We start from the raw sequence: 15,424 nt of genomic DNA, 5'->3' as shown, positions 1-15,424 counted from the left end.
GGCAGTGTGCAGCGGGGCCTCACCCCAGAGATGTGTCAGGAATGGGGAACCACATCAGGCTTTACTTCTTTACATTGAGGGTGGCTGAGCCCTGGAACAGGCTGCTCAGGGAGGTCGTGGAATCTCCCTCTTTGGAGACATTCCAAACCCACCTGGATGCGTTCCTGTGTCACCTGTTCCTGCGTCCCCTGCCTGGGCAGGGGGGTTGGACGGGATCATCTCCAGAGGTCCCTTTCAACCACAACAATTCTGCGATAGTTAAGCCTTCTCCCTGACACCGACCGCGGCCGCTCCGGCCTCCTCTCCTCCGGGAGGCCCTGCTGGGCATTAAGCCGCCGGCACGACACCGAGGGGCACGGGGGGCCAGCCCCCGCCGAGGCCGATGCCCGAAGGGTCTCTCCCGCCCCGCCTCCGCTCGGGGCCGGCGCGGGCAGCGCTCCCACGGCCGCGGCGGCCTCCTGACCCGCGCGTAACCCGGCACCGCCCGCCCCGGCAGCAGCCGCAGCCCCGGCGGGGCTCCCGGCTCCCGTCTCGCTTCCCGATCGCCGTCATCCCCATCCCCATCCTCCTCCTCCTCCTCCTCCCGTCCCGCCGGTCCTCCGGGCGCGTTTCCCGTGGTGCAGCGCGCGCGCGGCGCTCTGGCCGGGTGTCGCTGTCACCGCCCGCGGACGCTCGGCGGAGCAGCAGGAAGGAGCCGCCGCCGCCGCCGCCGCTCCCCCCGGGCTCCCCCCGCCGCCGCCGCCGCCCCGCGGCCCCCACTGCCCGCGCCCCGCCGCCCCCGCCATGCCCGGGGCCGCGGCACGGCCGCTCTGAGCCGCCGCCGCCGCCGCCGCGCCCCGGCCCGGCCCGGCCCGGCCGCCTTCTCCTCGCAGCTCTGCGGCCGGTAAGTGCCGGCGGGAGCGAGCCGGGGCCGGTCGGGGCCGTTCGGTGCGCGGAGGGAAGGAGGGAGGAGGAGGAGGACAGGGAGGGGAAGGAAGGGAAGGAAGGGAAGGGGGGGCCGCGGCGCGGCGCGTCCCGCATGGGCCGCGCTTGGCCCCGGCGCGGAGAGGCCGGCGGGGAGCGGGGGATGAAGAGGCGGCGGGCGCCCTCCGCCCGCTGCTCCCGCTGCTCCCGCTGCTCCCGCTCCGTCCGTTCCCCCGGCCGGGAGCCGCGGGGCCGCGCAGGCCGCGCCGGGGATTGGGCCGGCGGGGCTGCCTGACAGACGGACAAAGAGCTGACGGACGGACGGACAGCGCGTCCCTCCGGCCCCGTCCTCCCGGGCCGTATCCTCTCGCTGCCCGCCTCTCCATTGTTCCCGGTGTAAGATAGGTGAAGCGTGCCGACCTGCGAACAGTCATTTCGTTTGGTTTTATTTCTGCATAACCTTCTCAGAGTCTCCTCTCAGCTGCTCGGAGGAAGCTTTTGCAAGGCACCTCTTTTCCCCAGCGTCGGGAGCTGCTAACAAGTGCCAGGCTGGAAGTGGCTTGGGAGAGCAGGGGGGACCAGTAGGAGTTGAAGAGAAATTAGTTGGGCTTCAAACACTTTCACTCATCAACATCATTCCTCCCCCGATTCCTGCCAAACCTCAGCTGGGGTGAGTGCAGCAACGTCTGCATTAAGCTGGGTCATGGAAAGGGAAGACATTAATGTTGCAAACATAAATCATCTCTCTGATCACTTTGTTTTTGTAAACTGTTTAGGGCAGCTGTGAGAGATTTTGCAGAATGATTAAAAAAAAGTATTTATGTGGAATCCGGTGATCACGACTTTGGTCTTGCTTTGAAAGTCTGCTTGGAGCATGACCTATCTCTGTCTGCATACACGTGACATTCTGGTCCAAGAAGTTGTAAATGGGAGGGATGTTTTAGTCCTGATGAGCAGCATCTTTGCCGCTGGATGGGACAAATGACAGAGGACTGTGTTTTTTCTTTTGAATAGGATCTCAGTTTCTCTGTTTATTTCTGTGCTTATTTGCAAATGTCAGTGGTACTTTACAAGCTTGCTAGGAACCTGGGCCCTACCCATCTTGCTTCAACATTTTGGAGTGCCCATATCCAATTTCATTGTTGTAAGTGGTATAAATTTAGTAGCCATTCTCCATGAGTTTGGTGAATATGTCTTGTGAAGGGAAGAAGCAGAAAAACAGTACTACCCTGCATCAATTTTTGCAGGTGTTCTTACCCTATTCTCAAAATAAGTCTAGATAAACCAGTAGTCTGATTGAGACTTGAAATCTATCCTGCTGTGTGAAAAGTTTGCATACCTTCAGGCAATGTTAGTTTTTCAGTGTTCACTTCCAGTGTTGGGTTTGTGCATTGTCCAGTGACAGCTGTCATCTGCAGGAGTTTTGGCTGCACCGGAAGCTCTGGAGCATGTGAGGCCTGCTTTCCTGTGGATCTCGTGGGATCTGCAGGCTCTTGGTACAGGCTACAGACACATTCATAGGAGAGACCAGCAAAGCCTGCTCTTGTTGCAGTAATTTAGGAAAACAGAATTAATTTTCAGTTGAAAACTGTTGTAATGGCCTTTCATCATGAATATGCAACTGAGTGTATGTGTGTGTTTAGTTTCCAAAAGCGTTTTCTTTGTAATTTTTTTCTGGATGTCTGCATGCCCCTCTTCCCCAAGTATACCTGTACTTAGTCAGTAGCTGATATAAATGAAACAAGCTGAAAAAGATGAGGGTGATCTCTTGCATTTAGACTGCTGTGTGCATGTGTACTTCTGTCTTTGCTCCTCAGGCTGAGACCTGAGAGAACAGATGTGTATGTAATCTTTGCTTCTGTTACTGTCTGTCTTGTCCATGTGTGTTTCAAGTCTACTGTATTGCAAACATATTCTGTTTATGGAAAAATCCCTAATATTATGGATCATGAAATCAAACTATTAAGTGGGTAAGTAGCTTGAAGAACCACAATGATTAAAAAAAAAAAAAGGGAGGAAAATTATTCAGAATGTGAAAAGTTATATTACAGGCTGAATTGTTCACCTGAAGGAGCGTACACTTTGGAAATATTGTTATGAAGTTTTTCAAAAGGTGGTTTTCCCTCTGAGTTCAGTGTGTACAAGTTTATTTGTATGAGGATTTAAAGCACTGTGGAATGTGGGGGTGTTCTAAAGACAATTGGTGTAAAAACATTGAGGTTGGAAGTTTGTACTTCCATCTGAGAATTTCTGTCTACCAGTAATGTTAGAGTTGAACTCTGAGAATGCTAATAGTAGTGAAATATGGTGATGGTTCATCTTAAAGAGTTTAGCTCACTTCTACATATGTTCTTTGCACCACAGGTTCAGTAATATAGGTTTGCAAATAGTGGAGCTCAGGGTATGGGTTGTTAGTATATGATTCAGGTTAAACATTTAAAAATGTACTAATGGGGAGGAAGTGTTTGTTGCACTCTAATAATTTGGGGTGAAACATGGTGGGTTTGGTTTTTGTGTCTGCTGCAAGACATTTGTGATTTTTTTTGTGACTGGAATCTCTGTAGTGTCTTCCTTCGATGAGGATTGCTGTGTGGGCTCTTACAAATGGAGACCTGTCTGAATGGAGCAGCTTGATGGAGTGGGCCTTAATCTATCAAAAGTCCTTTAAGTGTTTAGCATAATTTGGGATTAAGTTTGATTTAATTTTGGCTCTAGTATAAAATACATCTTTCTCTGTGAAATAACAGAAGTTAAATAAGAAATATTAATACTGGAGTAATGTCTTTATTATATGAAGATACTGCTGTTACCCTAACTGTGGAATGAAGCAGCCAGCTTTCCTGTCCAAACTTAGCTAGCATGTTAATAGATATTAAATGAATGGTGCAAGCATTGAAGAGTAAGCACTAGTGGAAATATTTCTTACTTTGAAGGCTCTTAAATGGATCTAACAGAGAAATAGATAGGTTTTATTTAAAAGAAGTACTTCCTCTGCATTTGCCTGGCATTTTAATGATAGCTGCCTTTCAAACCAGCATTATTTATGATGAAATAGATTCAAGCCTTCAGCTTGCCGTTGGATCTGCATAACTGAGTTTTTGAAGACAAAAGTAGTCCCACAAAGGCTCCATGGATGGAGCCAGACATGGGTGTCTGCTTCTATCAGGTTGCAGGGCTTATGTAAAGGATCAGTGCTGTGATTAAATTCCACTTTAATTTGTTTAGGGTTTTTTGAAAGAAACACTTTTGGGAAAATTGCATTTTTTGGAGTACTGAGATTGATGATTTTTTTTTCTTTTTCTTTTTTCAGTTCTGTCCATTGGTATCTGTGCAGAAACCCTTGTTCTAGTATTGAGACAAATGTATAAACTTACTGTTTTTTAACAGCTGAGACATAGCTATTGACAGGACATGTCAGCAAATCATAGCCATTGGCTATAATATGTAGTTATATGCCAAGCACAAATTTCTGTCTAACAAAGGAAAATCCATTCAGATTTTTATGAGATTTATTTTCATTTACACAAATGCTGTTAGTTACTTTATTTCAGTACTTTCCAATGAAGTTAAATACACAACCCCATCTGTTTAGCTCATTAGCTGGTACTCTATATACATTTTAAATGTACATTTTTTTATCTACATAGAACAGAATGTTTTATACATCAGCAGTAATTCCATAAACTACACTAGTGAAAAAAATCTAAACTGTTTAACTTACAAATTATTGTACAAATTAAAATACAATAACATATGTGAGTATTCAAATATTATATGTGATTAAATTATCTTCGCCTGACTCCATATAGAGATATTTTTTGTATATCATTCATCAAGTTGGATAAAATACTTGGAAAAAAAAATCTATAATGTGTTCTCACAAAACTTGATTGTAAGTGTGTCCCAAGGGGAAATTCACTGTCTTCTAGAAAAGAGTGTGGAATCCACAACCTGAGGAGGGTTAGAATCTCCTGGTAACTTATTTCACACAGTCAGAATGTTATTTTGGGAGATAATATAAAAGCTGGTACTGCTTTTGCTCCAAAGTAATTTTTAATGTTCTCTTAGGATATTATCAGTATGTTAGTGTATTCCAGGCTATGATATCAAGAGGTAGCAGTGCGAATACTGTAATGTAGTTAATGTATTACTAACTTATATTATTTTATTATTTCATTGCACTTTTGAAAGCAGTAAGCCATAGCTCAGTAACAGCATGTGTATTGGCCTGATCCTGGAACTGATATACTCTACTGGCATATTAGTATCACAGGATCTGCATCTTGTCACGGTATGTGCAGAAAATCTTAAGACAGTGCTGTCTAATTCTTCCCTTATGACTAGGATGACATTTTTATAAGCGCAGAATTAAACAGTCTGATGATAAAATGAAATCTGTGTGGGAAGAAGTTCCAACCTGCAAACAGCAGTAGGGTATAATTTATGAACAGCCTATCAAATATAAACTGTCTAGATCTCTTGCACTGGAAAAAACCCAAAAAACCCAACATCAAAACCAAAATTCAAGGTGCCTGTAAAATGTCCATAAAACAGTTTCTTGATATAACATGTGGTATTACTCACGTGTAAAGCTGTTGTGATATCTGTGTGAGCTCAGCTATATGACTGATAAGGCCTTCTGCTCTAAAATTGTTTCAAATGGCAGCTACATCTGCAAGGTTAAAGATGCCCATTCATAAAAAACTTGTACAACTGTCTTAAATGTTTCTGTAATAATTTCCCATAAAATCTCTGTTAACTTCTGCTACTTATGCACCCCACCATGGATATAAAAGACTTCATTAGAGAGGTTTACAATGCCAGTAATATCATGACCAGGTCGTGTTACCTTAGTGCAAGAGGTGAAGTGAGAAATACTGATGCTGTGCAGATGTGTCATAGTCATATGATCACTAGCAGTATTCAAGAAAAGGGAAAAAACAACTTTTTACATTCTCTGAATATTATCTGCTATGTGATTGCCCAGAAAATTTGTCAGATTTTTCTTTTTCTTTTGTTAGGATTGTATTTGAATCAAGGAAATGGTGATAATGCTCCTAAAAAGTGTGTGTGCATGCAGATGTATATGCATGACACTTGTGGCATGTATTTATGATGCTGTCTGGCATAAAGCTCTAGTCCTGGAGAATGGGAAATGTTCATCATAAAGTGAAGTTTATTTTGCCAAACAATAAGAAGCATATTTTAGTGCCTGGGATGTCACTGGGAAGGGGCAAAGCAAGAAGCAGTTTCTAAATACACTGGATTTCTGCAGGATTCTGTGGGTACTGAAAACTCTTCAGGCTTGCTTTCAACAAGTGATCTTCAGTATTGCACTGCAGACATTCTTCAGTTTTGTAAAGGCAGGGAAGAGGGAGAAAAGTGAGTATGTAAGCCAGGAAATAAATACATTCCATGGGATCCATGGATGGTTTTTTTTCAGTGTCTAGGCATTATAGGAATCAGAATTTCCAGATTCAGTGGATGATTTCAGAGTGTCTCAAGTAGGAGTGCTCTGAAGCAAATTATCATCTCCTGAGGCTTGATTCTCATCTGGTTTTGACCACATACACACAGTGGCTTCTAACATAGGTCACTGTTACATGTCAGTCTTTATCAAAATACGTGTGATTTGGATGACAATTGTCAGGCTTTTAAGTTGGGTTATTCCTAGCACTGAGCAGTTCTTGATACAGCAGTAACTATATACATAAATTTAAGACATGTTCTCTTTTGTGTCTGTAAAGTTTCTTTTAATAAAGAAGTTCTTCACAATAGATTGATAAACTCAACCAACTCCCTTTTTGCTAGAGTAATCCTGCACTGTGAAGAAAATTTTTGTATTGATCACTATAGATCAACTGCAGAGGGAGGTGGTCAATCCTCAGGGTACCAACATGTGATAAAATTATTTTACCAAAATCACTTGCAGATTTTTGTGACATGCCCATGAAATATTGGTTTTCAACTTATGTTTTGACCTTATAACTGGTTTTCTTGAAAATGAAGTCTAGTGTGAAAGTGCCCTGAGTGAATATTGCTTTAACAATATCAAATAAAAATGAATCTTTCATATGGGAAAGACTGCTGTCATCCTTCAAGGAGGAAAGCTTTATTAGGCTGTGGTTCTCAGGAGCTTCCTCTGTCACTGGTGAACCTGACAGTTACATGTTGTGATGAATTTTTGTCTGAGTCAGCAAAAAGATGTCAAAGTTATATGATTGTGTTCTGAGAAGCAGGAAAGCTTGTATTGTTATGGGCTATAAGGAAGTAAGGTAAAGCTACTTGGCTTTAGTGTTATTTTTTTCCTGGTAGAGATTATGAAGTTGTCTTTTTAAATGACTTGTAGAAAAGAATTTTTATGTATTTGAAATGTGTTTTTTTATGATCACCAATGATGAAATTAAGCTACTGAGAGGGGGATTAAAATAGAGTTTATAGAAGAGGAGCACACAGAGGATGATCATCCAGTTGTCACAGTATTTTACTGGAAGATGTGGAGTAGGTGGCAATTTGTAGACAAAACCAGTGGGCTTGTTGTCTGAATCTGACAGTTAAAAGTAGATCATGCAAACCAGGCGTGTTCAGCTGGTGCCTGTTGGGAATCTGTACTCAGTGTTATATGCACTATATTGGATCAAATGTAGTGCAGCTTTAAGTGTGAGTTTGCTGCCACTTTTCAAGGAATAGCGATATAAAAGGATAAACTGACAGAAAACCTGATCTGTCAATTCTTTGCATGATCTTGCATTTTACTGTCTAGTGTGCCTTGGTGTCATCCCTGGATTACATTCCTTATAGGTCACAGGACAGGCAGGGGGCTTTCCACAGTTGTGGTGATGAGACTGTGGCTGCACATGCAGAAAAAGTTGAATCTGTTGGAGTTACATCTTACGTGCCTGGAATTTGCTGTAACATTGGAAAACTCCTCATTTCCCACATCTGCTTGGACCCAAGTTCAGCAGAGAAGTCTTGGCCCTGGTGCTTCTATCTTGGGTACCTGGACAGGCAGTGATATGACAAGGGGTAATGAACTGGAAAAGGGCAGATTTAGAGCAGATATTAGGAAGAAATTCTTGACTGTGAGGATGGTGAGGCACTGGAAGGGGTTGCCCAGAAAAGCTGTGGATGCCCCATGCCTGTCAGTATTCAAGGCCAGGCTGGATGGAACAACCTGGTCTAGTGGAAAGTGTCCCTGTCCATGGCAGGGGGATTGGAACTAGGTGATCTTTAAGGTCCCCACCAAGCCAAACGGTTCTAGGATTCTGTTACAAATTGTTTCCCTATTACCTGTGGGACACACCTTTGCATTGAGGGAACCTGAGTGAGTGCAGCTGCATCAGCGTGTTCATTCAGGAGATGGACTCTTTACACAGCTGGATGAGGAACCAGTATCTGGAAAGTGGTTCATAAAGGCAGAATATGCTGAATTTTGCTTTCATCTGAATCCTGTCAGAATATTTTCTGACTTTATGGATTGCTTTTCTGCTTGCTTAGTTATATGTATTATATTGAATGAATTTTGCTAAGACTTGGCTTCATCGTGAAGTTATTTGGCTATGGATTCTCAAAAATTTCAGACCTGTTTGGAATGGTAGCCCTTAATTACTGGTCTGTGAGTTAATGGCATCAAGAACCTTCAAGATTTTTGTTCCTAATAATTACAGGAGTTGTTATAAACACATATTGTATCTTTTGATCATTCTGAATTCCTGTTTCAGTGTTTATTCTGGGACTTAATTAGTGAGAATTAGCTGCAGGGCACCAAAGTCATTGAGGTAGAATCCAATTTCCACAACCTTTTTATTCAAGAGGGCACAATCCTGAGAAGTCTGAGTTTTATTTTTTGGATTATTTTCAGTCTTAGTTAATGGGCCAGGATGTGTGTGTTATTATTGCTCTTATAAAATACTTTCTAGACATCTCGTGTTTTGGCTTGCCTCAATCTGAAAATGGGCTTAAGTGCCTGAAAATTGTTTGAGAAATTTAAAACTGTAATGAGGAAAAATCACCTTGGGGTATGTGGTAGAAGTCAGCGGGATTTCTTATTCATACCATTTGTGAAATATTAAGGGAAGGAGTTACCTGGAAGTTCTTGCTGAGGTTGTGGACAGTCTTTGAAAAGGATACACTGCAAAAGCACACTGGATTTAATGTTTTTTTTGTTTTTTTTTGTTTTTTTTGTTTGAAGTAAGGGTCATTCAGATTGAAAATGAATTTAAAAAGGCTGATTTACAATTCTGGAATTTTATGTAAGTGGGATAGGAATAGTTCTTAGTTGATTTAATCTGACCACAAGAGTTGGTTAGCAGTATGGAGGTGGTGGATTTGTTGCAACAGTGTGGAAAAAAAAACCCCTAACTGGTGACGAGTATACTCTTAAAAAAACCTTCTTTGTTGTCTTGGCAAATGTACCTGGGCTGTAACATGCTTGTGTTCCAAGAGGGGTTTTGAGAAAGTGGCCTGGTTGCTCACTTCTGTGATTTTAGAGTTTATTTCTACTCCTTCCCCCTCTGGCTGATTTCATACTGCCTTTAAATACTAGCACATGTCAGTTTGTGTGCTGACTCTTCTGTTTATTCTTGATGAAGGTGCTTGGTACTGTTCTGATGCTGTAAGAATGCAGTTTAGGCCACAGCAATCCCTGATTCCAGTGATGAAAATTGCTCCTTGGTGCCCAGTTTGTAACTGCTTGAATATTTGAAGAACAATGATAGATTTTCTTTTTCTGGTTCACTCTTGGTCAGTGCTCTCCCTAATGTAGTGTAGTGTCACAACATCCTCTGCTCCTTTTATCATTCTTTAAAGGTTACCACCAGGCTATACAGGTTGAGATGCTGCTTCTAGTGATACCTAATCATTGTTATTGCCCTGGTTTTATATTCCTATAAAGATACCACCTCTGAAGGGTCCAAATGCTTTTTGGAAATGTCATGAGCATTTTGAGAAGTAACTGCCACCTGTGATGCTTTTTCTTACCCAATGAGATTATTATATGGGTTTATTTTTTCCATTGACTATATTACATACGTGTTGCCTTTTGTTTATGTTGGCAAATGTGAAATAGATATTAAATTTTTAGTTGCCAGCTGTATTGGTCTTATGGAATAGGTAGGTCACTAAAAGGCCTTATTTTTTTTTTTTTTTTAATATAGGTAGGGTAGACCTATAGGGTTTGAAGAGGGGCAGTGAGTAGAGATCTATGTCTTTGAGCTTTAGGTTCTTTCAGGTCCCCTGGCCCAGATTTTTGGCCCCATCTTTTCAAGTGGGTCACTGAAGGTAACACTGTGGTATTTGAAAAACAGTATGGAAAGCATAGGATTTACTTGGTCTCTCTGGAGTGAATCTTTTGCTAAAGAGGTATTAATTCTATTATATTTTGGATTAACTGGATTATTTGAATTTCTGTTCCATGTGTAGATAGATGAAGGGTGTGTTTGAAACACAGCTGAAATGAAATAAATATCCATTAAAAATGAAGTTAGGCTGAAGTATGACAATGCTTCTTCTGCAGAAGAATGAGATGAGAAAATGTTCCTTGCCTGGTGGAAAGTTAATTTAGAGAGAGCCAAGCATATTTTGTAGAATTTGTTTTGAGATGTTAGACAGCCCTGAATAGGTTTACTGAAATGAAGTTAGGGAAAAAATGCCTACTCTGTGCATGGTGATATGCTAAAGTTGAAATTGGAACTTAAGTGAAACTTGGTTCCTGTATTCTAAAATACTTGCTTTGCTTTCACAACCTGAGAGCCCATGTTGAAATAACGTCTTCGAGTGCTGAAGTAAAATCTAGAAATACCACCTGTGCTCTGTAAGATCTGTATTGTTGTTATTCATGGCCTTCTCACCTATGGTTTAGAGTAGTGTTGTTTTTTTCCTGTAAGTGTTCCTGGTGCTGTCATGTATGTAAATGAGGAGTGTCTTCCAGAATCTCTAAAATGGCTTTTGCAGCTAACTTCCAGGTTTATTGAGCAAAACCTTCTTGGTTATACTTCTGTTAGCTTATTGTCCAATGTTATTTAATCTATGTGGATGTATTAAGTAATTGTCTTGAATTTTTCTGGAATTAGTGTTTTTCTTTAGTACATGTAGTCAGCCTTTCAGAAAACAATGAAGCTGAAATAAAGATATTACAAAAAAAGCACGTTTTTAGAAGAACAATTTTAGGTGTAAGTCAAGTATGCAGACCTTAAACTTGCAGTATTGAGCTTTACCTGTGCCACTTAATTTTGCCATCCTCCTTATGTTATTAATATATTGCACCTTAATATTATACCACAGTATTTAATTATATGTGAAGCCCAAAGCCCCTATCTTTTTGAATGTCTATGTATTGAATAAGCAGCTGCTCTGTACTTTGCTTTCTTCTTGTTGCATAACTTGTGTTCTCTTACTGTGCTCTGCTTAATCCTGCTCTGAAGGTAGAATGAATATATTTCTTTGTGAAATTTCTGTAATAGTTATTTGTAGGTTTGTGAGGCCCACAGAGATAGTGTCTACTGCTTGCTTCACACCTAAATCCAAGGTGGATCATTGCCCCTGATTTAGAGACAAGAAGTGGAAAGATGGGAGGGGAAATGATTTGCCCAGGTGACAGATTTGCCCCAAAAGCAGTGACAGAGCTGCAAAAAGTAGCCAAATTTCTCATAGCCCTGTTATGTTGTGGTGGTAAACAATGTTTCTCTTTTCAAAGTCTTACTCTCCTGCTTACCTTTTTTTGTTGTCAGTCCCACATTGGTGTGCCCCATTCATCTAATGATTCTGCACCAAAGTGGCTGCTCCATCTTAGTTGAAAACCTGCTGCTGGTTGGGCTTTCTGGACAATGGTTAGGTCCTGGGAGAGGCCAGACCCTCTTGCCCACCTTCTCACAGCAGTTTGCTCAGTCCCTGATGCAGGCTTACCTTTCCATCCGAGGTGTGCAGCCTGCTCCCCTCAGGGGCAGTGCTGACCGCAGGAACAAGAGCACCACAAACTGATTAGTTCACCCTTGTGACCTATATTGAACATTGCTTGTTATTACAAGTATTTTACTATGCCTCAGGGAGAGGAAATGGATATTTCTTATTTTATGGCTGGAGAATTGGTGCCTGTGAGCAAGATGAAAATTTGTGCTTGGTGTGGATGTGCATTGAGCTCTTTAAGAGCTTTTTTTAAAATTAAAATAGCAGCATCACATTCATCTTTGTATTTTTAAAGTATTGCTGTACGTGACGTAATTGCAGCCCTGAGTACTCAGCATTTTGGGTAAATCTGACCCAAATGTGTCAGAATAAGCAGCCAGAAGATGTGCCAGATATAATTATTGATCACCTATTTTTAAAAAAAAATAGTAGAAAGGGCTTGATCCTATTTTGCAAGGCAGTGTTCAACTGCCTAAATGGTCATGGCTTTCTTTTCATGCACTCTGTGACTCATGCATGTCTTGGCACTTGTAACAAACAGAGCAAGGATATTATAATCTGACTAGTTTGACATATTTTTATGGAGCATTCCATCCAGTGTGCTGTAGAAAACCACATATGTATGTGTATATATATATATATATATATATATATATATATATATATATACACATACACATGTGCATATATACTTACAGTATTTGTATTTTAAAAATGTGCAGTACCAGTATTTGTGCTTGGGATTGCCTTCTCTCACTTGCATGATCTTACCCTCAGCCTTGTTGAACTTCATGAAGTTCACACTGGCCCATCTCTGCAGCCTGTCAGGGTCCCTGTGGGTGGCATCCCTTCCCTCCAGGACTTGGTGTCTTTGGGAACTTGCTGAGGGTGCCCTCAATCCCACTGTCCAAGTCCCTGACACTGATGTTAAACAGCACCAGTCCAAGCCCTGAGGAATTCCACTGGTCACTGGTCTCCACTTGGACATTGAGCCATTCACCACAACAGTGAGTGCAGCATTCCAGCCAATTCTTTATCCACCAAGGAGAAGGAACATATGCACACACATATACAGACCTTTGGAGTTTGGGCCAATTTGAGAGCAACAAACAGCAGGTTGTCATCTTCCGTAAAACTGCACTAGCATAGTGCTTGTGATGAGTAGAGATGCTTCACAGATAGTTGCAGATGGCAAAGAAATTGTGAGACACAAGGAGTTTAAGGGCTTGTGAAAAAATATCACATTTTTAAAAATCTGAGCATTAGCGTAGGCACCAATGATAAGGTGGACTCTCAGAGTTAGGAGGAGGGATTGCTCCTTTCAATGACCTTAGCTGTTAGATTGGCTCAGCTTTGTGATAGAACTGCACTGTTGTCAAAATCAAATGAAAAGCCATTTGATACACTATCTGAAATATTTTTATGGTTTCAGTTTGGGGCATGCAGGAGATAGATGAAATTTCCCAAAATTTTCACTGGTTGAAATGATACATACATTTTATATAAGTATAAAATGCTACTTAGAAGATGCTGGGTAGCCTTAATTATGTGTAGTGCTTGTTTTCCTCAATGTCAATGTCATCAGAAGTCCCCAGAGTGAGCGCTTTTGAGTGTCCAAGTTTCATAGTGCAAAGACAGAAATCCTGCGTTGTTCTTCTGAGGTTAACTACCCAGTGGGAGAAATTCCCAGATAAATTCTCAAAAATAACTTTTCTAGTAGTTTATAACTTAGTGCCACATAAGCAGTGGCTTTTTTTTTTTTTTTTCCAGATAAAAAGTAGCATTGCCTGTGATTTCTGGACTACTTAAAATATGTTTGTAACACTGGTGACACCCCTGTGGATTTTGACATGGAACTGTGGCTTTTTAAAAACAGCATCACAAGCTTTTCCATATGCACATTTGATATTAAATGATGGATATGCTGGTGATGATGGAATACAGATTTCAGGATAAGAAAGGTGACAAAGATTTTCACGCATGGATAATTTTATGCACGATAAGGAGATTTTCTGTGAGTAATCCTGTTGATTGTAATAGGACTATTCACAGCTCAGTATGAGTGTTAGTCTTGGTGGGATCAGGCCCTGCACTGGCATGTGTTCAGCAACATGGAGCACTCAGAAATAACTGTGCAACAAGTCATAAGAGTGTATCATATGTTACCTTTTAGAATGTGTTGATTTTATGATCTGTTAACCTTTTCATGATGATTTATGTTTGATTGCTTTCTTTTTGCAAGTCAACACATTCTAATTGATTCTTAAAAATACTTGTGTGTTAATTTAAAAATAGTTCTTTTAGCTGAGTGTTATTTTTCTGAGTAGGGAGAAGAGAGAATTTTATTTAATGTTCTTTATTTAGAACCATTAAGTAGGCTATTATTCTTTACTCTCTAGGCTTCTGTGGTATGGTAAAAATTGAACCTTTGATATTGTGAAAGCTAGCTGTGTTTCCTTTTATATTGGACTATATCCATATTTTAATAGTGCAACTAAATATATTTTCTGATGTGATGAGATTAGTCAGCATTTTTCATGGTTTGATAGGGATTTAAAGTGGATGCTAAGAACCTCTTAAGTTCTAATTTTTCTTTCTTTTGGTGGTGGTTTCATTCATGGAAATGTTTAAGCATTAGTAGTTTTAAATATGCTATTAAGCCCTGTTGCTATGTCTTTCTTCATTAGCATTAGGAATTGCAGAATTATTGGTGACTTTCATACTTCATTTTAGGAGGAAAGCATTTGACAATGTAGGTAGCCATTTTCCCCACGGTCTGAATTTGACATAGCCGTTGGGTATGTCTGGGTGGCGGCTGTGAGGTGTTCCTCTGTGTGTTTGTGGAGCAGTTTCACAATGCACTTTGATCTGATCCAACCACTGACCACTCCTGGAAGAAACAATTCTGTTCCCTGCTCCTGCTTCCTCACTGTCCGTCTTCCATATCCTCCACCTGCTCCGTCCCACTGACCCAAATGAAACTTCATGGCATTTCTGCTTCTTTTGTCCAGCTCCCTTCTCAGCTGCAGAATGCTGTGCTCAACTCAGTAGGCATCAAGGAGATCTGATCAGGGGAGGTGCAAGACACTCCCCTTTGGACAGGTACCCCCTGTACTGGATTGTTTCTTGCAGTATCATTGGGAGTTGGGTCAATAACAAAACACACCAAATGTCCCCATGGAATGGCCCATCAGTTATAGTTGATTTTGTAGAAATTTGGCTATTTAGAAAGGTTTTACTAATGATGCCAATGACCTGCTCTGATTATAAAGTGGTTGGTTGACTTTTTAATTCAGAATAAACCTTCCCAAAGTGAATTCCACTAAAAAGGGAAGGAAAAAATTCTGTACTAGCACGAGAATGTTCATTTAGGGAGATTATAGATTTATGTACACTATATTAATTTAAGGTTGCAGTTTAGCACAAATAATTGTAGCATGACCAGAGATGAGCCCTAAGTAGCTGAGGGGTTTTCCCCAGATTGCCTTCTGGAAAGTTTATTCTGTGTGCATTTTGCACAGGTAACCTTTATATGTTTTGTGGTTTGGGCTCTGCATGTATTCCTTCTTCCAAAAGCTCTTGAAGCAAGGATGTGGGAGGAGTGCTCAGGTACATGTTC

General features: G+C 41.3%; 1 protein-coding gene across 4 annotated transcripts in view; it reads left to right on the top strand.

Annotated features, from left to right (window-relative positions):
• The first annotated feature begins 816 nt into the window (after positions 1-816).
• Positions 817-15,424, top strand: part of ZNF148 (zinc finger protein 148) — a 41,812-nt gene continuing 27,204 nt past the window's right edge. For 3 of the 4 annotated variants that reach the window (XM_015635217.2, XM_015635216.2, XM_015635214.2), the window contains exon 1: positions 817-883. The gene's annotated coding sequence lies outside the window, so the exon portion shown is untranslated. Of the gene's footprint in view, positions 884-1,325; positions 1,574-15,424 lie in introns of those variants that run through there. The other variant, XM_015635215.3, reaches the window with a different exon arrangement.

This window comes from Parus major, chromosome 7 (genome assembly GCF_001522545.3).
Source record: "Parus major isolate Abel chromosome 7, Parus_major1.1, whole genome shotgun sequence".
Classification (NCBI taxonomy): domain Eukaryota; kingdom Metazoa; phylum Chordata; class Aves; order Passeriformes; family Paridae; genus Parus; species Parus major.
This window is presented reverse-complemented; position numbering and strand designations above follow the sequence as displayed.